The sequence below is a fragment of the Balaenoptera acutorostrata genome, chromosome 14, assembly GCF_949987535.1.
Source record: "Balaenoptera acutorostrata chromosome 14, mBalAcu1.1, whole genome shotgun sequence".
Classification (NCBI taxonomy): domain Eukaryota; kingdom Metazoa; phylum Chordata; class Mammalia; order Artiodactyla; family Balaenopteridae; genus Balaenoptera; species Balaenoptera acutorostrata.
In genome coordinates this window covers 34,790,219-34,817,443 of record NC_080077.1, presented here as the reverse complement: position 1 = coordinate 34,817,443, position 27,225 = coordinate 34,790,219, and the positions used below count along the sequence as shown (strand labels likewise).

The following is a 27,225-nucleotide window of genomic DNA, read 5'->3' as shown; positions in this document are numbered from 1 at the left end:
GAGTTCCACCCCCATGACCTAATAATAGCTCCAAAGACCCTACCTCCCAATACCATCACGCTGGGGATTAGGTTTCAACATATAAATTTTAGGATGACACCAACATTCAGTCAATAGCAAATAGTCTATAACTAAAGAGAAAAGATGCAAAGAGACAGAGAGTCATAATACATCACTGATTATTTGTTACATGGTCCAACTGTGGCTTGAAAACCATGAAGAACATCCTTTTCCTTCCAAAAGAAGCAATCATTAAGGATGATTATAGTTGCAGATTTGGGGGTTCCTTGCTCATTAAGCTACTGGCACAATTCAGGTGATTATAATATTCTTCACTTAGGAGAAACAAAACACACCTAATGTAGTGGAGACACAATTGCAGCTGATGGAAAAGATGTAAGAAAAAAGCTTCTCCATTAAAGACGCTGAACTTCTGTAAGAAATGATAAAACAGTCCAACTCACTTAAGGTCAAATGGATGAAAGGGGCAGGTAGCATCTGTCAAAATTTATATCAGTTTTATAACTGTTTACTTACATATTTATTTTGAAGGTTAGAAAAGTAAGCACCTCAAAACGGAGGACAGATATAAAATAATTAACATTTATAGGTATAAATATAAAAATAATATTTTCTTAAGATATTACAACTTGCAGCCATCTTTAAAGGAAAATGGTGAAAGAAAAAACTGCAGCTTGAAAGAAATTGTTTAAAAAATACTCTTTCAGACTAATCATTTTTCATTTTTTATAATGGACCAATTTAATCAAAATATTTCTCTTCAGCACACAGACCCATGTATTGTCCAGAATTGTTAGGAAAAAATACATATTTATGCACTTGTAGTATAAAATAGATATGTGTAACCATCTTGGAAGAAAAGATTTTTTTTCTCTTTTGTTACTCTTTTTTTATATATAAGAAATCCAGATGTCCTAATGAAAAGCCACAATTCAACAGACGTTGAAACATCATGGAGATACAAGGAATAAATAAAAGCTATAAGAATGCATTAAAATGATACTTAAATACATTTGCCTAACAAGTCCCCTGAGGGGGAAAACTGCATTAAAATAACTATTCTGCACACACACCAATTTTAAAAACGGATTGTAACTGCTTACAAAAGTTCCAACACATATTGACCTATTTTTTCCTTTTTTAAGACAAAAGCACCTGACCACTACTTACATTAAAAAGAACATACACTTAATTTCTAGGAAGGCTAAATTGATTAATAAAGAATATGGAAAATTTGCCCTAAGAAGCAGAAAAAGGAAAGCGGAGTACCAAAAAGACCAACCTCATGACAGTATGATGTGATGAGAATGATCTAGTTTTAACAGCTTTATTGAGATATAATTCACATACCACAAAATTCATCCTGTTAAAGTATACAATTCAGTGGTTTTTTAGTATATTCAGAGTTGCCCAACAATCACCACTATGTAATTTTACATCTCTTCTCTCCTAAAAAAAACCTAGTACCTACCAGTAGCCATTCCTCACAACACCTTCCCCCGTCCCTTAGGTAACCACTGATCTACTTTGTCTCTAGCGATTTACCTATTTTACACACTGCATATAAGTGAACTCATTTAGTATACTTTCTATTATGATTGGCTTCTTTCACTTAGCATAATGTTTTTAAGGTTCATCCATGTGGTAGCATGTATCAGTACTCCACGGCTCGTTATTGCTAAATAATCAATCTTTCTTTTTTTTAATTGGGGTATAGTTGCTTTACAATGTTGTGTTAGTTTCTGCTGTACTGCGAAGTGAATCAGCTATATGTATACATATATCCCCTTTTTTTTTTGGATTTCCTTCCCATTTAGGTCACCACAGAGCACTGAGTAGAGTTCTCTGTGATATACAGCAGGTTCTCAGTAGTTATCTATTTTATACATAGTAGTGTATATATGTCAATCCCCATCTCCCAATTCATCCCACTCCCCCTTTCCCCTCTTGGTGTCCATATGTTTGTTCTCTACGTCTGTGTCTCTATTTGTGCTCTGCAAATAGGTTCATCTGTACCATTTTTCTAGATTCCACATATATGCATTAATATACTGTATTTGTTTTTCTCTTTCTGACTTACTTCACTCTGTATGACAGTCTCTAGGTCCATCCACATCTCTTCAAATGACCCAATTTTGTTCCTTTTAATGGCTGAGTAATATTCCATTGTATATATGTGCCACATCTTCTTTATCCATTCATCTGTCGATGGACGCTTAGGTTGCTTCCATGTCCTGGCTATTGTAAATAGTGCTGCAATGAACATTGGGGTGTATGCGTCTTTTTGAATTGTGGTTTTCTCAGGGTATAAGCCCAGTAGTTGGATTGCTGGGTCATATGGTAGTTCTATTTTTAGTTTTTTAAGGAACTATACTTAACTATACTGTAACAGAACAGTAACTATACTGTTCTCCATAGTGGCTGTATCGATTTACATTCCCACCAACAGTGCAAGAGGGTTTCCTTTTCTCCACACCCTCTTCAGCATTTATTGTTGTAAAGACAGTTTCAGGAGATTTGTCATTTTTCTAATTTCTGACCTCTGAGAATATTGGGAGGGGGGCAATGAGGATAAAACAGGAAGGAAGGTGTCTGAAGAGGCTTAGTAAAAAAAATCAGTAAAAGGATCTAGAGAAGCACTTTCCAATAGACATATAATTAGACCCATAACTCTAAATTTTCTAGTTAGCTGCATTTTTTTTTTATAATTTTTTTTTTTTTTTTTTTTAATGAGGATCTTGAATCAGATGCGTATGTTTTGATTGATTGATTGATTGATTGATTTTGGCTGTGTTGGGTCTTCGTTTCTGTGCGAGGGCTTTCTCCAGTTGTGGCAAGCGGGGGCCACTCTTCATCGCGATGCGCGGGCCTCTCACCGTCGCGGCCTCTTTCGTTGCGGAGCACAGGCTCCAGACGCGCAGGCTCAGCAGTTGTGGCTCACGGGCCCAGCCGCTCCGCGGCATGTGGGATCTTCCCAGGCCAGGGCTCGAACCCGTGTCCCCTGCATTAGCAGGCAGATTCTCAACCACTGCGCCACCAGGGAAGCCCCAGCTGCATTTTATAAAGTAAAAATCATGACATTAATTTTAATAATATTTTATTTAATGCAATATATACAAAATATTACCACTTCAATATGTGATCAATATAAAAATGAAAATATTTTACACTCTTTTCTTCAAAACATATCCACTATGTAATGTACATTTATCTCAGATCTCAATTTCGACTAGCCACATTTTAAGGGCTCAAAAGATACATGTGGCTAGTTGCTACCATTTGGACAGGATAGATTTAGAGAGTGAGTAACAGGAGAGGGACATCAGAGAAAGAAGAGAATAATTAGAAACAATGAGAAATGAAGAACATAAAGTGTAAACAGAGTTGAGAATGGAAGACTATCAGGGGAAAAAAAAGACAGACATATTTTAATTCTAAATGAAACATTTTTTGAGTCCCACATCTATAGTACTTACCATGGTGTATGACACATGGGAGAATTAACCGACTAACCGGGTTACTGGGGAGACTAGAAAGGCAATATATGCCTGTCCTCGATAAAATATCACCAAGAAAGAGAGAGAAACATTTTTTAAAACTCTTAAGTTAGAAAGTGATACCCCCTATACGACAGATGCAGATGAAGTGACTGGAAATGGTTTAGAGGTGATGGAATTTATTCACAGCTGGGAGAATCCAGCACTACCCTTCCAAGTTTGTCTTATCCTCACTCTGTGCTCTTTTACACTTGAATTACCTGTATTAAAACAGTTTAAAATTAAAAGCCTGCTTGATGTTAGTGTACTCATCACCCAGTAACCTCTAGCATGCGATTCCCAGGGTTAGTAACCAGTGTAAGATTTGGAGCTCTGCTTACTTACATATGCATCATGTCTGTGATGCGCATTCTCTTCTTCAAACTACTAAAGCCTCAATTTACCTATAAACTATAACTTCATACCATATGTAGCCAACATCCACCAGCCACTCTAAGAATTCTTATTGGTATGTAGTGCTACATCATTAGTATTCTACCTTAAGTTGTTTTATATACAACAAATTTACACTTTAATTTTAAATAATGTGCCCTTCTAGATAACTACAACATAAAATTAAGGTAGCTATTAGCAAAATTTGAAACATTTTAATTCAAATTTTATTATAATTTCTACAAAATAATTCAGTCTTCTCTAGAAAAGTCAAACTTTACTTTTAAATAAATGATTTCACCTTTGAATTCCATGACAAACTTAGAGATAAACTAAATTATGCCTGGCATGCAAGCACCTATTCATTATTGCATAATATAGGCAAAAAGCCAAATTAAAATCAACACAAAAGCTTCCTGTATCTTTATATAGATAAATAGTTGCTTCAGTTGCGAAATCATTTAGAAAAGCACAATTATTAAGTCAGAGGGACAGTCTAACCTCTAGATGGAAAGAAAATGCTAAGCCACAAACTAGATAAATACTGGCATAGAAGCCAAAGTAAATTCCTTAAGATCCCTAGAACTTTTGAGAAACAGAGGCATGCATTAATAGCCCAAAATATCCATTTGTGTGATCTGCCTTAGTAGACATTAAAGAAAGCTAAAAGTTAATTTGTATAAAATCAACAAAGCAGATCTCTGAAATCAAAAGCAGTAACTTAGCAGTCTTTGAACATTCCCTTATGTATTTCACAAACAGCCCTTTAGAAACTTTGTTTTAGTTAAAACAACAACGACAGCTACCCAACGGCTCCAGCACAGTCCCCAGTAAGCAACTGGAACACCAGCATGATCAACTCTTCCAACTCATGACAAAAGAGAAAATGCAACCAAAAACACCAATATATTTTTTTAATTTAGAAATAAAGTCATTGAGGTTTGTTTTTTTTTTTTTAAGATAACAACAACATGACAAAAATATTGCTGGTCTACAGGAATGATAATAACAGGTCACACGAGCTATGGATGTAAAGATTAAATACAACTTATTCTCTCTTTCTCTTGGGTTTGATTTTTATGCTGAAAAGCGGTTTGAGAATTTGCCATGGGCAGCCCTACACTACTCTTATGTATTAAAAGGCCTTGTCCAAAGCAAATATGACCATCAGTAAAACAAACAAAATTTATATTTTCCAACAAAAGCAGTTTGATAACTTAAGTGCACTGAGGGTGAAAGAATGGCTGAGATGCACAATGGGGGTCAGGGAGAGGTAATGAATGATCGTGCTCAACTTAAAAATAAGTCTCCCGACACTGTCATGAATTGAAGTGCAATCATAATAAAAAAAAAAGATTATGAAGAAGACTTTTTATTAAACAATTACTATCAAGCAGTTTATTTTTCAAAAAGGGTAAACATAACTGTACAATATTTGGAATTAGTTTTGAAAATCCATATTTTAAATTCAAATTCCATTTGTTACTATTGTGAGGGTATAAATAGCACAGTTTCAAAAGTTTTTTTTTAATGAAATTTAAACGGAAAGACTAACAGCATGATCTGTGGAAAGACAACCACTATTACAAAATATTTGGGTTCTAAGTACAATGAAATCCATTCATATGCCATGTTTCAAAGAAAACTGTAAACATACAGAAAATGTTTTATTGATAATACTGTAACACAATAAGTTGCAAAGGTGAAGTTTGTTTCTGGGCACTAGTTCACTGTTAACAGTTGTCAGGGCCAACTACATAATTTGACCAAAGCAAAATGAAAAAGCAGAATCCTTTGTTCAAAAACCAGGAAATATTTCTTTTATCCTTCTTTCTTTCACAGTCTCAATATTACATAATATTTTTTATTTGCTGCTTAATGTCAAGCTCTCTTAGACGTGGGAATACTCATGGGGTGATTACAGCTCCTCAAATGTGCCTGGGCCCCTTTACTGTAACTCAATAAGCAAGAGGCACACTCTAGATTCAACCCTCCCTGCACCAGCACCCAAGCTCCCTTCAAGGGCAGAGGGTGAAGAATCACTGGAGTGGGCGGGGCAGAAGAGCACGTGTCCAAGAACCCAACCCATGGGGACAAGAGGCAATGGGAGGCGGACCACATGTGAGCTGAGGGCCCAAGCCTTACTTAATCTCCTGCTCCATTGTCCCATTTACAAAACTCAAATCAAAGATAAAATTAATACAAATTTCAAGACAGCAATCTCGGGGCATTAAACCCCAAGTGTGTGCCCTCTTCTGAATTTGAGGCCCTGTGTGACTGCACTGGTTGCCTGCCCATGAAGCAAGCCCTGACAACTGTGATTCAGATGAAGTGAAACAACTACTGAACGCTTCTTTGTAGCAGCTACTGCCACTTTACTTGATTCAAACTGCCTTCATAATATCTGCCTCCAAGTCTTTGTCAATGTTACAGTTACAAATAGTAGAAATCTAACAAGAAGAAAAATACACTGGCTATACAATATCTTACATATTAATTCATGTGTCAGACAATCCATACAAACTGCAAGTCGGTCCTGACATTTAAAGAAGACAATAGTATGGGCAAGAATGGCAAGTATACCAACAAATAGGGTTTTTTTTTTAATCTAAAAAATAAAACAATTACAGTTGAAAAGTTTCCTACGCATAATGTACAAGACTCCTACTGGCCCTAGGGTAACAACTGGCAGTAGCTGCATTTCAAGCCTTTGAAATATATTAAATGACTAGAAATTTTTAAATTTTTGAAAATCTTTGAAATGCAAAGTGATTAGAAACATGGGAGAGAATTAGGTTCCTTCCTAATAACCAGGGCGGGGAAGAGCAGCTATGGTCAGATATATAGACATTTTTTAAATAAATCATTTTTAACTGGGGATGGGAAAAAACTAATAACGACTTTGCTAGTACAGAGGAAAGGGAGTATGGCTCATTCTAACAAACAGACAACTGAATATGAGATTAAAATGAATCAGCTAGAAAAGGTAGGGTATACTTAAAAGCAACGCACACAGTACTTTCTTTGAGCCAAGGTATTTACTATACATAAAATTTAAATAAAACTAAGAGAATAAAATTACACAGATGAAATGTACCCTCAAATAATGTTGGGAGACTAAAGTTGTGAATGAACTAAGACTCCTGAGAGATACTAAAAATAACAAAAGATGCTTTTACTATTATATTTTGGACAAGAGGAACAAAGAAAAGTTATGTTCATATCAGGGCAAATAGTGCATTGTTAACAATGGCAAATCCTATTTTGGTTTTGAGAGGGTAAGTTAAATGAAGGAGGAAAAGAAGAAGAAAGTAAACCCTGCATACGGATGAGAATTCTATAAAATAGCAAATGACCACTTCTGGCAAGTTTAAGTATCCATTCCCAGAAGAATTACAACCCACCATAAGAAATCATGCCATTGATTCCACTTTGACTAAAGTCACAGGTGACTTACACATCAGCCATGCAATGCACATTTTTCAGCCTTCACTATTCTTGATATTTCGGCAGAATTCAATACTGATGACCACTCCATCCTCTTCACATTCTTGCTTTCTATGATGTGTAGCTACTATTTCTTCCAACTTTTCTGGCCACTCCTAAGTTTTCTTTGCAGATTCACTGTCCTCTCATTGGCTATTAAATGTTGGAATCTCTTATCAGTATCAATAGCTTCAATTACAAGCTAAAGCAGATGTCTCATAAAGTTCTCTAATCCAAACATTTCCTTTGCACTCTAGACCTATATATCCAATTGCCTAAGTTGATCTCTCAACTTCTCTGTCATAAAGACATTTTTGACATATCCATATCTAAGCTTATAATCTACATCCTCATCCTCACCTTCAAACGTGGTCCTCTTCCAGGGCTCCCTCTCTCGGTAAATAATACCTCCTATCATCCAGATTTACCCAGAAAAAAACAGGATACAGTCTTGACTCCACCTTCTCTCTCATCCCCCATTCAAACCATCACCAAATCTTGAGATTTTACCTTCTTTCTCTCAAGTCCATCCCCTTCTTTCCATATCCTCCAAGACAACCAAGTTACCAACTTCTCTCACCCATATAATTACAGAGGTTTCAACTCCTTTTTCTGTGCCACTCCTACCTGTTTCCATTCTTTCTACATTGTAGCCAAAATGATCTTCTGAAACAGAAATGCAATTTTATCACCACCATTACCACTCCTTTTTTCAACCCTTGAATGACTTCCTATTGTCCACCCTTAGTCTGAGCATCACCTTCCTCTTCATCTTCATCTCACTCAACACATTCTCCCACTCTGTACTCTGTGGATTCCAGCACCTTCAGTCACACAATCTTTGTAAATGCTGTTCCCTCAAACTAGAACACTTTGTCCTCCAATTCATCTCTCTTTACTTTATTAATTTATATTTGTCCCTCAAATCACAACTCACCTTTTGGGGGAAGCTTTTCCAGATACTCATAGCAGCATGTATCTTAATATTGTATATCTTAATTAATATGTATCTTCCTCATTAGACTATAAACTCCATGAGGTCAAAGACTAAATTTGCTTATATTCAGTATCCTCCATCTACCATCTGGCATAGTACCAGGTAATTAGTAGACACTCAAGTCCTTGTCAAATAAATAAAGACTGTTCTAATTTGAGAAATCTTACTTGATAATCTTTTTTATTGGTGATTGAGTCATCAGGACAAATTAATTTGGGATTCACACTTTCTACAAATATTAACAAGTTGATATTCCTATGTTTACTAAATATATATGCAAAATACACAGAACATTGGACAAATTTCAGTCTGGCAGCATCACACAAATCTTGAATTCCAAGGTTTCAGTTAACTATACTCTTCGGCAGGAGTTTATTAGGACCGTCATTTAACTGCCTGTCAACACCACCGCTGGACATTTCTTATTATATAAAGTTTATTTTCAAGTAATGTAATTTGTCTCTATTTAGACTGACTCCTTATTTTTTTCAGTGCTCGACTTCATATCACTGTTCAATCTATTATCTCTGACATAAAATTTTATAACTAAAAAATTCTTCTGGAATCGGTTTAAGGAAAAGGATTTCCTAACCAACCCACCAGTAATTCCATGACTTTCCATGGACAGCATCCAGACCTCCTCACTGGCCATTCATTTATAGACATCTCCACCTCCCCCGACCGGACACAAAGAAACATATTGCTACTAGCTCTATATTCTCCTACCTCCCACCTAACTAGTGTTTGTCACTTTCCTTTAATCAGATATTTCTCCAACCCTTTTAAAGTTGCAATTCATCTATCTCAATCAGAAATAATTTTCTAAAATCTGTGTACCAAACAGAAATACTGCCTCAGACTAGGGAAATTCAATATACACATTAAACACCTTTTCCCAAAAAAAGTCTTAATGTATCTGATTTCATCACCACAATGTAAGTTCCTTTCTCACAGAAGCTCTCTTTGATAAATACATCTCACAACTTTGAAACAAGGTAGTCTGTTGATAGCAATGATAAATGTACTTTTCACAGTTGTAGCAAAATAAGATCACAATATCCAGGGCAAGATTAACAAAACTAGACCAGTATCTAACCTTGAAAAAATAGAAATGACCGCTATAGATGAGTGCTTTCCTCCATTTATTTTATCTACCTAGAAAGCATATATTAAGCCATCTATCAAGAAACAAAAGGTTATCTTGTATGCTTAGCTGTAGATATACGCCAAGGGAAGTTGTTACAAATTATCAGGGTAAGAATCTGCCCGAAGAGAGCAGCCTGAGTTGCTCAACTCCCAGTAACTTGAAAATACCTCCAAAATAATTTATATCCTGACCTGGAAAGCCACTTCAAATCCAGTAAAACAAAATGCTGGCCATTTCTTATATTGTTGTTATTTATTAACACCCTAGAGTACCTTTAAGGAAATGCCCTAACATAAGGGTTGAGGATGTGGGAGAAACAGGAACATTAAACAATCAAATAAGTCTGTATCTGTGCCTCCAAACAAATAAGCATTTAGGTGATTCTAGTCACATTTTTATTTTAACATGAGTACTTAGATTAACACTTGTGATGCAATAATGACCCCCCAAAATGTCTATATCCTAATCTCTGGAAACCATGAATATGTTAGATTATGTGACAAAGAGGAGTTAAGGTTGCAGATGGAATTAAGGTTGCTAATCAGCTGGCTTTGAGACAAGGAGATTATCCTGAATTACCTGGTAAACCCAATGTAATCATTATTGTCCTTACATGTGGAAGAGGAAGCAGAAGAGGAGAACCAGAGAGACAGCACTGTGGCAAGTGTGTGGCCTGACCATGCTGACTTTAAAAACAGAGAAAGGGGACGAGGAGCCAAGGAAGGTAGGCGACCTCCAGAAGCTGGAAAAGGCAAGGAAATGGATCCCTCTCTAAAGCTTCCAGAAGAAATTCAGACCTGCCTTGATTTTAGCCCAGTGAGACCCCATCTGCCCTCTGACCTCCAAAAATATAAATTAATAAATTTTTGTCATTTTAAGCCACTTTGTTGCAGCAACCATAAACTAATATAATAAAAACTTTAAAACTAACAAAATATTTCATACATTCTGTTATTCCTAAGCATAACGGTAAAGTAACCACCCATGTAGTTAAAAAACAAAAACTCATGGTCTACTTCCGGCCTCACTAAAACACTTAGTTACTTCTCCTTGGGCCTCAGTGTCCTTATTTTTCATATAATGGAGTTTGTTGGAATGTTCTTAAGATTCCTTTGAGCTCTAAAGTTCTTTGTTTCCCTGTTTCACGAATGCTAATTATTAATTGTTTGAGTCTTGTTTTCTTTTCTATGAAATCATTTTGTTAACCTCTAATGAGCTTTTTAACAAAAATAATCATGTGAAAGTAAATCTAAGTTCACAAAATTATTCATTGTAACCTACTGTTTTTTACCTTTGGCCTCTAAACAATTTCTTTGTTTTACTATGTCACTTCTCTCATCTTTCAAAAAGACCAAGTTCAAGCAAAAGAATGCTTCAGTTAGTAGTTTCAGGCACCTTTTTTCATTGCTGTTATCTTAGAAGAGGCAAGGCAGAAAAAAAAAAAAAAATCAATGAAGAATCAGTGAAGAATTTTGCTTTTAAATAATTCTTAACATACAGACCTTTACAGGTTCAATAACGCATTATCTAGAGAAGAAACAATATCTCCTTTTTTAATGTCTAAAAAGCCTTTCCTGTAAACTATTACAAGTCCTGGTTATATGGCTTAATATCCACAGTTTAAAAAAAAAAAAAAAAAAAACTACTCATTTTCACTCTATTTAACCATGCAGTGAATTTCTTTCTCTTAAAAAGGACAGCGTGCCACCAAAATGAAAAGCAACCAGATTAGGAGAGTTAAAGCCACATTACATTAAGGGCTTACTTAAGTCTCCTTTAAGCTGGAGAGTCAAAATATCATATCGTTAGAATCCGTGATAGTGCCTTCAACAAACACTACTGAAGGACAACATTTAAAAACAAATTTTATGCAACAATGTTCTCTTGGCTTTAAATGAATTTAGTACGCCTGAGAGTAACTAACAATTGAGGCCAGCAGACAAAAACAGAGACTACGTATATATGCAACATTTTCCCAACCACTATCATAAATATGCCTAATTATAAAGGTATTTGCAGAATATCCAGTTTTCTGATAATTATGTGATTTTATGTGTGTGTATCTGGAAGCAAAAATTGGGGCAGGAAATGCATAGGAAAAAGAAAAATGAATGGGGCAGAGGATTCTAGATATTATGGAATATAAGCAGAAAAGGATGGGACAATCCTGTTCCAGAAGAAAAACAATGATGATAAGAAAAAAAAAGTCGTGGAACCACGACAGAGAACAGGACAGTGGTTTCCAGGGACTGATGGGGGTGGTGGGGAGGGAGGAAATGGGGAGGTGTTGGTCAAAGCATACACACTTTCAGTTATGAGTAAGTTCTATGGATTTAATGTACAGCATGGTGATAATGTATAGTTAATAATACTGCATTGTTCACTTGAAATTTGCTAAGAGACTAGATCTTAAGTGTTATCAGCACATAAAACAAACATGGTAACTTATGTGAGATGGTGAACGTATTAACTTGATTGTGGTAATCATTTCACAGTGTGTATGTATATTAAATCATCACATCATACATCTTTTAAAAATAAAATAAACACTGTTTTACATGCAACAAAAAAGGAAAGACAGCTGTCAAGAAGAGTTTGGTGCAAATGGGGCGATAGAGATGGGATAGGGACTATATCAGTGGGGAAAAGAGAGGTCTTAAAGGGAAACAATTACTAGTAAGTGAAAAATGGAAATCAGAAATGCACTTAATAGATACAAAACAATCTCCAGCACACACACACACACACCCCAAAAGCAGGCCAATCAATACAGAGAAAGTAGCCTGAAATGGACCAGGCTAATGGACTCACAGTTGAACCACATTCCTTCCTATTTTTAATCACAAGCTAGAGGTCCAGCAGGTATATGTGAGTGTGTGTGAGGTTAACACTGGATATTTTCATATTGCAGTTTGGGGGCTGGGTTTCAAATGCTTTGAACATAGTTGTACTGATTATGGTTTCTCTACAATGATTTTAACAGAGTTAAGGTATAAGAATATATCAGAAGCAAATCCATGTGTTACCTTATGAGAAGGAGGTGAAAAGCAGAGGAAGAGAGGAAGAAGACTAAAAACAGGCCAACAACAGAAACAAAAAGGGCGAGGAGGGGGTTGGGGAGAGAGGGCAGGAAAGAGAGACTGAGACCGGGAGGAGGATAAGGAAGGCAGAGCAAAAGGAGAAGCAACGCCTCCACATCTCCCTTTCTCCCCAAGGCTTTGTCCCTCAAGAGAGCATGAAAGCCATGTGAAATCAGGAGGTTGTGCTGAGCCTTTGTTCTTAATTCTGTTCTGTTTTTTCTTCCCTCATGAATTCTGCCTATTTTATTTGAATAGTCCCCCAGAAGCCTGGTTTTGTAGCTTCTGTTTATTCACATGGTTCTGTATGTCACAGATGGTGCAACACAGCCAAACACAGGGAGTGGCTGTGTGTGTGTGTGCCCGTGTGTGTGTTGACTGTTACTTTTGTTTTTTGCTTCCCTACCTCCTTTCAGTATCGGGAACTCTGTTAATTTGCTTTTACCTTTTTATTCTGAAATAATTTCAAACCTATAGAAAAGTTGCAAGAATGATACAAAGAACTCCTGTATATCCTTTACTAACCAAATTCACCAATTTTCAATATTTTGTCACATTTGTTTTCTTTCTCTTTCCATATATTTAATATTTATTCTATATAACTGTATACAATTTAGTTATGTTTCCTAAACAATTAGACAGTAGGTTGCATACAACATGTCCTTTACCCCCCAGTATTTCCATGGTGTATATTTCCAAACCACAAGAATACTTTCTTACATAACCACAATACTGTTATCACATTCAGAAACTTTAACATTGATACAATACGATTACATAATATAGGGTCCAGCAAACCCTTGAGCCGAAACTGACCTACAAGTGATTTTGTAAATAAAATTTTACTGGAACCCAGACATGCCCATTCTTTTCTGTTTTGTCCATGGCAACAATGTGAAGAACAGCAGAGTTGAGTAGTTGTTTCAAGAGAGACAGTATGGCCTGCAAAGCCTAAAAATTTTACTATTTGGTCATTTACAGAAAAAAAGTGTGGCTTATCCCTGATATAATTCATGCTTCATGTTCCACTGTCAGTTGTCTCAATAATGTCTTTTTACCTATATTTCTCAGTCCAGGATTCAATCCAGGAACATACATTGCATTTAATTTTCACATCTCTCTTCCTCCTTTAATCCAAAACAATCCCTCAGCTTTTCTTTGTCTTTAATGACATTGTCATTTTGAAGAAGTCAAGCCAGGTATTTCTTAGAATATTCCTCTATTTGGGTTTATCTGATGTTTCCTCATGGTTAGATTCAGCTAATGCACTTGTTGTCAGAACACTACAAAAATAATTTTGTGTTTTTCTTATGGTATCATACCCAGGTGCATATGATATCTGTGTGCCCCTCCTTAATGATGTTAATTTTGATGTTCTGTTTCTCCACTATATAAGTACTCTTATCTGCAGTGATGCTTCAAGACCAGGTAAACATTCTACCCTCCATCAAACTTGTTCTGCCCCCAATTTAACATCCACTAATGATTCTTTCCCAAGTCAATTTTTACTGATAGATGCAAAATGGTAATTTCTTAATTTGTTTGTAATATCACAGAATCCAAGATGGTATCAGTTTATGATCAGAAATCAATGTTCAGAAATATTAAATGACTCATCTGTTGCTAGTTATTTTTCAAGGAGCTCTTAGAGAATTTTAGAACTTCTAGAACTCTTAGTTTTTGATGGTCCTAAAGTCTCTCAGGCTCCAGAATACCAATTCAGCCAAATGTTCTCAACATTCAAATAATCAGAATCCCTTGCTCATCAGCACACAAAATCTATCTTGTACAGTTCCCACTTATATTATACAAAACCTACCCTGTGAATTACCAGTTATGTTTAAAAGCTATATTTTTTAACTTCCACTGTTTTCACTCAGAAATGAACATTGATTTCTGTAGAACAAAGTAGAAAAGAGACATCCAAGACAAAATAACACAAAAAAACCTCTAACATTTTGTGTAATCTCAATTGTGAGTCTGTGCATAAATCATTCCTTTCCACTTAACCTACCACGGCCACAGGGTTCAACTACCACTGTCTTGGGCTTGAGGAATTAGGGTACAAAGTTTAGGGACTATATCAGTTTATTAAGGCTGCCCTAACAAAATACCACAGACTTGTGGCTGAAAAGAACAGAAACTTATTTTCTCACAATTCTGGAGGTAGAAGTCCAAGATCAAGGATTTGGCAGATTGTGTTCTTAAAAGGCCTCTCTCCTTGGCTTACACATGGCCACCTTCTCACTGTGTCCTCACATGGTCTTCCCACTATACTTGTCTATGCCCTAATTTCTTATTATTCTTTTTTTTTTTTTCTTCCTAACCTCTTCTTATGAGGACACCAGTTGCATTGGATTAAGGCCCACTCATAATCTCATTTTACCTTAGTACCTCTTTAAAGGCTCTATCTCCAAATACAGTCACATTCTGAGGTACTGAGAGTTGGGACTTCAACACATAAATTTTGGAGGGACACAATTCAACCCTAACAGCAACCAATAATGAGGTTCTATTTAAGATATCTGCCACTGATATTCTAGGCGGCACTAAACCATATCTACTTATTGTATACTTGGGTCTTCTAATTCAAAGTGGGACCATGATGGCAAAAAAAAAAAACCTGAAAGTCATGTTGTGGGAGGAATCTGAATATGTATTTAAAAGAGAGATGACACAGGGGGACATGATGGCTGTCATCTAATAGATGAAGGGTTGTCATATGGAAGATACATTAGACATTGACTTGTTCGGAGTCATTCGCAAATGTTTGAACTATGACCGGGAAACAATACATTTTTCAATGGAAAAAATAATCTTTCTAACTTACCTGACACTAGAAGGAAAATCAGTGACCTCAGAAGACAGAGTAAATGTTTAGAATAAACTGTGAATTGAAAGAATGGTAAGGAGTTGGTAAAATGAGGCTGTATATTTGTATTTGTATATTCCTTTTCTCAAATCAAACTTTAAGACAAAAAGCTTTCAATGGCTCTGTCTATCAAAATTTAAGTTTTTTGAACTTCTGCAACAACTGAAAACTCATGATTGCCTGAGGCCGGAGCAAGAAGTGAAGAATCTTCATACCAATGCTCAGTGTCATTATATTTTTGTCTGGAGCAAAATGTATACCGCAAACGGTCAACTACACAAGGACAGAAAAGGACACCTCCAAAAAAAGAAAAAGATCATGTATGAGTGTGGCAAACACACATAAAATGCCTAATAACTCAACTAAAGCTGAAGCCATACAATGTACCTAATATTTTAAGAACCATTAGTAGTTATGATATACCAGCTCTCAGACCAAGAACTATTGCCTTTCCACACTAATTTTATACCATAAAATTTAAAACAATCACCTTTATAGGAAGTGGCAAGGCAGGCCACACACACAAGTGTATGAAGATATAAAATGAGTACATCCTCTCTCCATCCACTTTGGATTTCAAACCCTGCCTTTGTGAGAAGCTAAGAAGTTAGAAGCATCATAGCATAGTTTTTACAGACAGTGGGTTTAGCGTCAGGCTCCCTGGGCCGGATTCGGGCCCTGTCATTATCAGCTATGTGACCCTGGGCCAGGTACTTAAACGCTCTGTGTCTGTTTCCTCGTTTGTAAAATGGAGATAATATGGGTTAGTAAGTACCTCATTTACTTGCTGTGAGGATTATACAAGATAATATATTTAAAGAGTACCTCATACACAGAAACCATTTAAGAGGTAAAGCTATATTCCTTTGGCCATAGGGAAGCAGTGAACATTTAAGAAAGGACTCACATGATCAGATTTTTGTGTCAGACAAATCTCTTTGAGAGCACGGTGAAAGATGGATTGGTTAGAGGAGGTTATCTATGAAGCCAAGGCAAGAGAGCAGATAAGGAGGCTACTGCAATAGTCCAGGAAGGATATTTTGAGGGTCTTCGAAAGAGCAGTTGCAATAAGCAGGAGGTGCAGGTATGGGAAAATTTAAAGAGACAGTAGAGGGTTTGGTGTAAGGAAGGAAAGAGAAAGAATCAGTTTAGTAACTGGAACTCTGAAGGACTGGTATGAAGCATGCTTGAGAGCAAATGATACAGCTGCTTATAAATATGCTGAGATTAAGATAAACACTCCTGAGCATCCCAGTGGGTTATTGCCTTAAACAGATCTCAAGCATAGAGGTAAGGTCTGAGCTGGGATATCATTTTGGGTGAGAGTCAAGCATATTTCACTGATGAGAAAAACATTTTAAATTTCTTTTAGAGAAGAAACAGATGGCACTTCCTAATAAAGAGGGGGTTTACGGCCACATCCTAGTACCGTGTTCAGTGTTAAGTATTTCTGTACAGTATTTCATACTTACATCAAAGTCGTTCCATCAACATTGCATCAATTCTTCAAAATTAGCACCGGTTTTGACAGACAGATCAAAAGATTAGAAAAGATGTTTTCCCAACTTAGGTTTTCTGTTATGTTTCATTCATTATTTCGATCTGTAATTCCCCAAAGAGGGCACGCATAGTGCAGATTTAATTCTGCTGTCCATGAACTACACCTCCCAATGGTAATCCTTATGTTCACCGGCATCATTTCCTCTCACACCAAAAAGCAATCTTGTTTGTATTGGGGTCATGTAAACAGAACCTCAAGAACATCTCACATAGTATCCTGGTTGTGAATATGTCCAGCATGTCCTGTGCACTGGGGAGTATCCTTTTTGTCTGAGGTCAACTCATCCAAAACTACGTAAGCAGTATTGTCAGGTAGGTGTTAATCTTTGGATTAAATATGTATAAGTAATACACTAGAGAATCATAAAGTTATTTTAATAAAGCAGGTTTGGTTTAATAAGTGTATAAAATATGTAGATTTAGTTTTATTTCAATACTCTCTTTACTATGATTTGGTAGTCTTTTTAAATAATTTAGTTTCACTCATGGCTAAAAAATCATAATTTCATTTTGATTTGATTCAGCAAGTTACTGCATATTTTTCAGGTTTATGGTTTATTACTTCAGTCCTGGAAACCTGCAAATAATTAATGAGGAACTTAGACCATGTGATATTAAGGTCTAGATGATGATAAATGTCAACAAACATGGGTTCTTTCTAAACTGCTTTTTAAAAACATCACTCTTGAAATTGAAAAAAAAAATCAAATTTTACTAGGTTGTTAGTTACCACCAATACGTAAAATAAGAACGCTTCCATGTGTTTGGTTTTCCGAACACTTAATAAAGAGGCAATAAAAAGTTAAAACGTGATTTTAAAAAGAAACAGAACAGTCAAGAATGCCACATAGAATAAAAATGTTTACCCATTTTGGTGTGAAATTACCCTGCATTAAATGTTAGAAAAAGTAACACACTTACTGACAAATAAAGCAAGCCAATCTTATTTCAGGAAGCTAACAAATTCTATTAAAAAAATACACACAGTTACACTTAGGACTCTCTTGCAGACATATTATAGCTGAGAGAGAGAGAGAAAAAAGAAAAAGGTAATACCATTATTTTCATGGTTACAGTCAACATTTACCACAAAGTTGCAATCTCTTTTTTGTAACCTATAAAGTCTTAAAGCTAAACTTCAAGAGGAGTAACCACCATAAATCAACTATTATTATTTAAAAAACACTAAAAAAAAGAACACACTTACCTAGTGCTTTCTAAAACACTCGGAGAAGAAAAACTTTTGTGTAAAAAAGCAGCCAATATTTGTGATGTAAACTTGGCACATATAGAACATATTCAAATATACAAGTTAAATACTGCCTTTTTTTTCCATTCAGGATACAGCAAAGTTGATGATAATAAAGTTCTTATTCAAAAACCACCCTCATTTCATAGGTCTGAGGGAAGAGGCAGAGCTCAACTCTGAGACATTAATAGCTCCACTCTGCCATCATTCTCCATATGCCATTGCCACTATCATTAAATTAGAGAAAGAATGGGGCACTACATGTAAAGGGATGTGTTGATGCTATTTAAATAAAAGTAAATGAAAGAAGGGGCAAGGCATTCCTCCCAACTTGGAACTAAGAATGTAGGCAATCTTTGGAGACACTGTTTTGATATCAATCCTCAATGAAACAAAGATCAAAGAGTTTAAGAACCGGCACAATTTTGCTTGTGGTTCATGGATTCCTTCCCACCTTGCCCACATCTCTCCTCCCCATGCCTTTGTTTTCTGATAGCGATAACAGCATATACATAAGAACTTCACTTCTTCCTTCCTCACTGGATCCAGTCCAGCGCCATTATTGTGTCTGAGCTTTGGTGGCTACAATGGGATGCATGCACGGGTCAGAGGCAAATACTTGTAGTGGTTTATTCTCCCTCCCTGTGAACTGCCTCCTACCTGAAGTACTGCTGGGTACTTTTATTTACTTATGCTGGGACTGCTCTCACGTGCCTTTGGTCACCTATCGCCTCTGGAAAGCGGAATACATGTTTTCAGGGAAACCGAACATGACCTTTATCTTGACAAAGGCAAACAAAATAATGCTGCAAAACAAGAGTGTGGATACAGGCCATTTTGCATTTTTAGGATGCTTTTGCCACTCTAGGAAAGAGATGATCTCAAATACATGTGGGGTTTTGTTTGTTTTTCAGCAAAAGGAAAGATAATCGTGCCTTGGGTTTCTGTTACTTAGCAGAACATTTTCATAGTTCTGCCCACATCAAAGAAAAGAAGTATTATAGCTAGAAAAAAATTAGTAAAACAATTATCTTAAAAGTTTTGTTAATTTGCAGGCAAATTAAGAAGTACATTCAGGGACTTCCCTGGCAGTCCAGTGGTTAAGACTCCACACTTCCACTAAAGGGAGCACGGGTTTGATCCCTGGTCCGGGAACTAAGATCCCAAATGTCTCGCAGTGAGGCCAAAAAAAAAAAAAAAAAAGAAGTGCATTCAGTTCTAGGATAAGATATACTGTTCAGAATAAAATTCCTAGGATTCACAAGTCAGCAGCCATTTCCTACAGCACTTCCTCTTCCTGGACTAATGGGTGACTTGAGCATTTACCATCCTCCAGGGTTAATCTTCGTCACCCAAGGTAGTGGGGTACCCAATCCTTCCAAGAAGGCTACAGAGAAAGCCACATATTCTCAGTGGGCAGAAGGGTGGTTCTGAGGCTGGGGTGAAGCCTCAGCGAATACTGACTATACCAGAGTGGACCTGGTATAGTTCTAGATGGAAAAAAGACACAACTGCTCAGTGACTAGCCCATCTGAGATCCAGGAGACTTCTGGTCCTGCCACAATGTTAGTGGTGTACTCAATAGTCCAGATGTTCACTAGTGCTTTACTTCCCCAGGCTCAATAAAATGTATGGTTCCAGTGCCAAGTTAGTGAAACTAATTAGATGTCTCAGATGGGGAAAAAAAAAAAAAAAAATCTGCATTTTACTTCTGAAATGATTACGACAATGAAAATTAGCTGGGGGCAGGGAGGGAGACAGTAATCTTTGCCATTCTCGGGTAGATGTTACCTACTATAAATCCTCCTTCAAGTTCTTATTTACAAACTAAACAGCATCATAAAGTCCTGTATTGACTCAATCCCACTGTCCAAATTCCACTGTAACAAAATCCATCTGAACTCACACATAGTGTTTACAGATGGGGGTGATCAAACAAAGCTGGCCCAGGGCCTCTTTGTAGTAAACAGATGGGAGGCGGTATACTTTTAATCTCAATAGTTATGGAAGAGGATATGTCACACACAGGTTTCCTCTCTCTGCCTTCCTGCAAAGGATATGCTTTGTTTCAGTAAAGGGTAGTGCAGTTTAGGTAGGATTTGAAAAAGGAATGATTAGAAAGGATTGTGATTGCTCACTGAAGTCAGACTTAAAGGGGGGAAAAACATTTTTCTTCTCTCTTGGCACACTAAATTGAGTGTCTTGAATTTTACTTCATAATGTTTATTTTCCTACTTATTAGAACTTCCATATTCTGTCCTGTGGTTAAAATAGGGAGTCTATTCTTATAATTTCTACTTCTTCCATAAAATTCTTTCTTACACTTTAATATTCTGGAAATAGTACAAGGAGACTACCCGAGGTACCTACTGTCTCAAAACCAAACTCAGTGGCTTTCTCAACCTCTCAGGTCCCCTTGGCCTTCTCTCATTTCTCTAATTTATTATTGGCCTTAACTTCCACACCGTTGGCTATAAATTACATGAAGGATTTTCCCCCATCTTCCCTCCAACCTTAGGCCCATGCTCTTTTCTTCTTCCCATTTCTTCCTCAATGAGCTCATTCATTTCAGTTCTGAAGACAGTCTGTGGCTGACACCCAGGAGCCATCACCAGGCCTGACCTCTCTCATCCCTCTTTCACTCTGGTACTTCCAGATGCCTGCAGGACATCTCACTCAGATGTCAACTAACATTTGACATGTGAAAACCTGAGCTCATCTTCCCCTCAACAATAAGCAAGTGTTCGCAAATTTCCCATAACTGTCAACAATGTTCACTCCGTCCTCCCAATCCCCTAGGCTCCAAAATGTAGAGTTATTTTTGACTCTTTCCCTCTTCTTCATCCTCAACCTTCAACTCATCTGCAAACTCTGCCATTTCTACCTCTACCATATCTCCCGGATCTCTCCTTTCCTCTTCATTCTTAAATGTCATTCCAGCCCAAGCCCTTACTCCTCACACATAAATTAACAATAAGTCTCTAGCTCATCCATCCACCTTCGTTTTCTTCTTCTACAACTGAATTGTCGGAATCACCTTTACCAAATACCAAGGACACCTGACAGATCAGTCTAACACCCTTATTTTCCTGATGAAAAACAAAGGCTCAAAAAGGTGAAGTAACTTCCCATGTTTACATATATATCAATAGTTGGGAGATGGAGCTAAGGCTACAGAACACAGGGTTCATGACTTCCAGTCTAGTGTTCTACCCACTGCATCAGGACACTTCCCCAAATCACATCAACCACCATGGCCAAGGCCAACTCTGAGTCTTAATGCATCACACTATAGAAGGCCTAAAATCTTACACTGGTCCATTCAAGCCCTTAAACATACTTTCACTGTTTCTCCAAACTCATTTCTCATTACTCATCATTATACCCCTCTTCTCTAAGTCACTCTTTTTGTTATGCTCATACCAACATAACTTTTAACCCCACTGCTGAGTGTACATACAACACCCTGCAAAGACAATCCTCTATTTTTGACGCATGCTTGAGTCCTGACAACAGTTTTAAGACAAATATGGGACTCAATTAGCCTTGCATTTCCAATTCCAATTTCAAACAGCAAAAAAATTATTTAAGAGCCCTAATTACACCTTATCTTTCGGAGTAATTTTGAAAATGCATTTTCATCATCTCATACGAATTCTTTAACTTTGTTCTACCACAAAAACTAAATATACAGCCAATTACTTAAGCTCAACTGTTAACTGGTCACTTGCCTTACCTCATATGCCAATGGTTTTGTCAAGATTTAGAACACGAAATCCTTTATCTTTTTAAAATTTTGCAATTTTGCATACTAAATGTTTTGTATTTATACTGCTTTATAGTGTTGGATGCTTACAACCTACAACAATTGCTGAGAGACTAACCAGTCCAGACCTTGAGTCAGTGGGCTGACGTAAGATGAATGAATGCAGACTCACTTTCTAAGTGATGATGTGATTCATTATTTTCCTATTTCCCCATGCAACATCTGCAATATTGTACTGCAAAGACTATGGTATCAAGTCCCCCATTATTAAAAAAACAAACCCTTTCACATCTTTTTCTCTTCCAGTTCTAAATCTATCTCCTCCTTTCTTGACCAGATTCAAACATCACTCCTCAGTTACCTCATATTTTTGATCATGTTATATCCCTTCAGTTCATTTGTTTTAAACTGTAATATTGTTAACTTAGTGTGAGCTGGTCTTCAGTTTCTACCAAGAATTTTTATAAACAGACATTTCAAGAGTTGCCAACAAGATTTACATACTTAAAGGAACCAGGTCTTACAGGTCTTTTACCTCTTCCAGGACTATATAGCATACTATTTTCCAGAAGACAAGCACTCAGTAAAGGATTGCTAACTAACTCAAGAGTGGTTCTAAAATGGGCCAACTGGCAGCTGTGCATCTTCTTCTCAGAATATAATTTTGTTCTAATCGAATCACTGTCAAAAAAATAAAATACATAAAAATAAATGAATGAATACATAAATCCTGTTGCATGGATTTCAGGCATTAATACAAATCAGCAGTTTACAGGGATTCTTGTATGTTGTTGTTTGTCTGCTTGTTTTTAACCCTCACTCCTAGTGACAGAAAGCATGTTCTTGCTGTATTCAAACAAGAAAAGTGACTGAAGAGCCCTAATAAGACCTGGATAATATTGAACAATATTCCCCAGTCCTCTGAAGAAGTGAAGTACCAAGTGAAATAGCCAGAGCTATAATATCCACCCCAGCCTATAAATGAAATCAAAAACATATTCCTTGTGGTCTGGCAGTATCTATATTTTCTCATCATTCATATTACACTGCACTGTGTTTGTTTTTAGCCACAATGTATGGCTTAAACTACTCTGAAATGGGAACAGACTGAAAGAAAATCTGGACTATCAATGATGTGTGATCATAGTGATGAGAAATTAGAGGAGAAGGAGGTGGAGAAAGAAAAGAAAGACTAAAAAGAGAGACCTGTTTAAAATAAAAGGTATATTTCAGAAGAGACAAACAGAAACACACAGTAGAAGACAGGCTCAACAGAAATGCTAAAAGTGTACTGGCAATGTGGACATTTTCAGATACTGAGTGGTTACATCACAGTAATAAAGGACAGCCAAATCACAGAAAAGCAGTATCTTCTCAAAAGCCACTGATGTGGGGCTTCCCTGGTGGCGCAGTGGTTGAGAATCGCCTGTCAATGCAGGGGACACGGGTTCGAGCCCTGGTCCGGGAAGATCCCACATGCCGCAGAGCAACTAAGCCCGTGCGCCACAAGTACTGAGCCTGCGCTCTAGAGCATGTGAGCCACAGCTACTGAGCCCGAGTGTCACAACTACTGAAGCACGCACGCCTAGAGCCCACGCACCGCAACAAGAGAAGCCACCACAATGAGAAGCCCGCACACCGCAACGAAGAGTAGCCCCCCGCTCACCACAACTAGAGAAAGCCAGCGCGCAGCAACGAAGACCCACCGCAGCCATAAATAAATAAATAAATAAACAAATTTAATTAAAAAAAAAAAAAAGCCACTGTTATGCCCCTTCAGTTAGTCAGCCAGTGAACAGTTTCTGCTACCAGTGGGCAAACAAAAACAGAAAAAGCTGGGTACAAGAGAATACAGAGAATTCCCTACTGTTTGCAATCAACAAGACACCGATTGTTCTTGGTTGAATGGCTTATTCTGGGAATTCTTCTGACAGGAGAGATCAGATAGCATCTGTCTCTTACAAGTAAAGGCGTAAGCCAATGAACAGTCCTCATTATCCCAGACAACAATAAATGAAGTCAGAGCAAGGAGGAACCAGGTGGTATCCTGCTCGTAAAACCACTTGATGCATCGACATCACGTTTTTTTCCTAACTGAGCCAACTTAGGGCTAACTTCCTTAGATGCAAGATTCTTGATAAAATAAAACTTTATTAATCTGAATATCTATTATTAAGTATTTTGACATGGGCTCTTAATAGCACAGGAATACCAACAATACTAGGCTCAGTAATTTTTCTATTTATTCATTTTTAATGCTTGAGCAATACATTACCTTATCAAGGCCTACAAGAAAGGGATTTTTTTCTACCAACATATTTTATCCTATTGACTCATTTACATCTTATTTTCCACTACTCTGAGTGTTTAAAAACCAAAAAGCAGCCTTTCATAGAAGTAATGTAATTCAAAATTAATAATTCTGATTTTTCACTTCCTTTTCTTTCTCATCTTCTTTTCCTCATATATTATGAACAAGTGTAGTTTAAGTATAGTAATATTGAGCCTGACTCTCTTTCTGAGTAACTATTTACTCATAAAGATGAACAAGGGAACAGAAAACAACATAATAATGGGAATCTAATGTAGTAAAGGAACCCACACATTTCCCTAATGTACAGCTCGTGGACGCTGCGCTGTGCATTCAATGTCATTTTGCATGCAATCATGGCTATCACTTGATATGAAGCCTTAAGTAAAATCTCTATACTCTATCATCAGATAGTGCCTACAACTAGTTTATAATTATACCGTAATTAAACTGAAACTCTAATTAAAAGTACTAGGCTAATGCAATATGAAATGTCCTTGATCATCACAGACCAATTATGTCTCAGTTTGCCGTTGTCTTCTGGTGTGTATAGATTTTATCTTTTCATAAAAATAACGGAACACAGATTTGATAATGACATCCTGGGCAGGATGTCCTGGTAATTTCCAGAGTCAGTCATTTCTTTTTCAATTTATTTTCTCCTCTTCATGGTTTTGTTATATATCCCCAATGTCCCTGGATTCCTCAGAAACATACCCTGACTACTGACCAAAGTGTCCTTCAAATATAGGAACTGATGATACACATATTACAATGGCCATAATGGCCACGTTTATCAAAAAAAAAAAAAAAAAAAGCTGTTTTTTTTTTTCATGTGGTATTCATGGGCTTATCCATCACCCTTGGTCTTAAATTGTTTCCAAGACAGTATAAAACAGGTTTAATAAGCAGTAATCTTTTATCAAAGCTAGATTTTCCCAAGAATAAGTGGGTTTCAGTTCCACTAATTCTTCTTTCTACTTCCTTTTACAGAAGCCTTAACAGTAAATGCTTAGCAACATTCTTAAACTCCTAAAAGTAAAATTAAAATCTAAATCTTCTTAAAAAGTAATGCTTTCTACTGGTTGTTTTAATCCTGTTTATAATCTTAACTACATTTTCAAGTGAATTATTAACCATCAATAAACATCTATCTCCAAGTTTTAACAAGTTAAACAATCTAATACCAGCTTCAACAAACTTGAGTAAAACTGAATCTGTGACACTAATTTCATTGTTGTTGAGCCAGTTATCAAATGATAATACTAAGACTATTTGTTCCCAGGGTCAGAAGTAAACTAGGGAAGAAAATATTTCCTGAGTAATCCTTTGTAAAGTAAACTTTTAAAATGTAAATAAGTCATTTGTAAATGACTTTTGGTAATGCTCTATTTAAAACACAAAATGTTAAGAAAATACTGAGTTATACTTCAGTAATGCAGAAAGAGGCAATGGAAAATTATCCCCATCTAAATTTTTTCTACAAATAGTGTCCAAAAAATAAATTTATTTAGCAGAGTTTGTTCAAATCAAATCACGTTTTAAAACTCAATCGTTCCTTCCTTTCAGGAAATACAAATCAGGGCTTCCCTGGTGGCACAGTGGTTAAGGATCCGCCTGCAATGCAGGGGACACGGGTTTGAGCCCTGGTCCGGGAAGATCCCACATGCCACGGAGCAATTAAGCCCATGCGCCACAACTACTGAGCCTGCGCTCTAGAGCCCACGAGCCACAACTACTGAAGCCCGCAAGCCTAGAGCCCGTGCTCCGCAACGAGAAGCCACCGCAATAAGAAGCCCGCACACTGCAATGAAGAGTAGCCACCACTCGCTGCAACTAGAGAAAGCCCGCGCGCAGCAACAAAGACCCAAGTCAGCCATAAATAAATAAATAAATAAATTTTAAAAGAAATATGAACACAGAAAAAAACAATTTGATTATGAGTTTGGTCATAATTGATAGAAAGTGAACTCAAATTAGCTTAGGCAAAAGGAGAAATGTATTGACTTGTGGAATCAAAGGAAGTGTTGAATAATAAACCATAAGATATGCAAGGAAAAAGCTAGTTCTCATAAATAGTTGAGTTAAAAAACAAAATTCAACTGCTAAATTTTAAAGATCTTATTGACTTTATTCAACAATTCACAAATCAGCAGCACCCAATCTAGCAGATACATAGCAGCTCCAAGCTGCTGTACAAAATGAAAGACTTTCATAGCTCCTAGCAAGAACAAAGAATATTAGGCTAAAAAGTGGAATGGTTATTGCAATGTTACTTTCCTTAGGGTCTATTAGGCAGATTACCTAATTAGAGCTGATCAGGTGATTCCTGATTGACTGGTTTAAGATTCCACTTCTGGGAGATAAAACTGTAATTAAATCTTGGTTTGGTGACCTGAGGCTTAGAATAAGCAACTCCATTTGGAGCCTGTTGCCTTGGTTTTAATAGTCAGAACCAGGGATTTTTAATAGGGTGGGAAATCTTCAGTTCCTCTAATACTCTTCTACTGCTTTCTCTACAAGGCAGGAAAGATGGATGTCATGAGCTCTAACATTTTAAATCTTACAAATTCACCACCTGTTAGCAAATGACTTTCTTGTCTCACTTTAAGAAATCCTAGGGTAGGACGCTTATCTCCCTAATGTGTCTCAGCTATCCACCTCTGGATAAAGGACACCCTGACTAAAAGTTCGTCCAAGACTGCATACAATGAGGAGGTGTACTTTCACAATGCAAAATCTGGGTGCTGCTCTCAGAATGCAGATTAGATGCTGGGCATCCACAAACCACAGTTGCCTACTCTAGGACC

The 27,225-nt window shown here is 36.8% G+C and overlaps 1 protein-coding gene across 5 annotated transcripts in view; it reads right to left on the bottom strand.

Moving 5' to 3' along the window:
- The window catches only part of PTPRK (protein tyrosine phosphatase receptor type K), a 562,741-nt gene that overhangs the window by 500,756 nt on the left and 34,760 nt on the right, over nt 1-27,225 (bottom strand). The window lies entirely within an intron of this gene.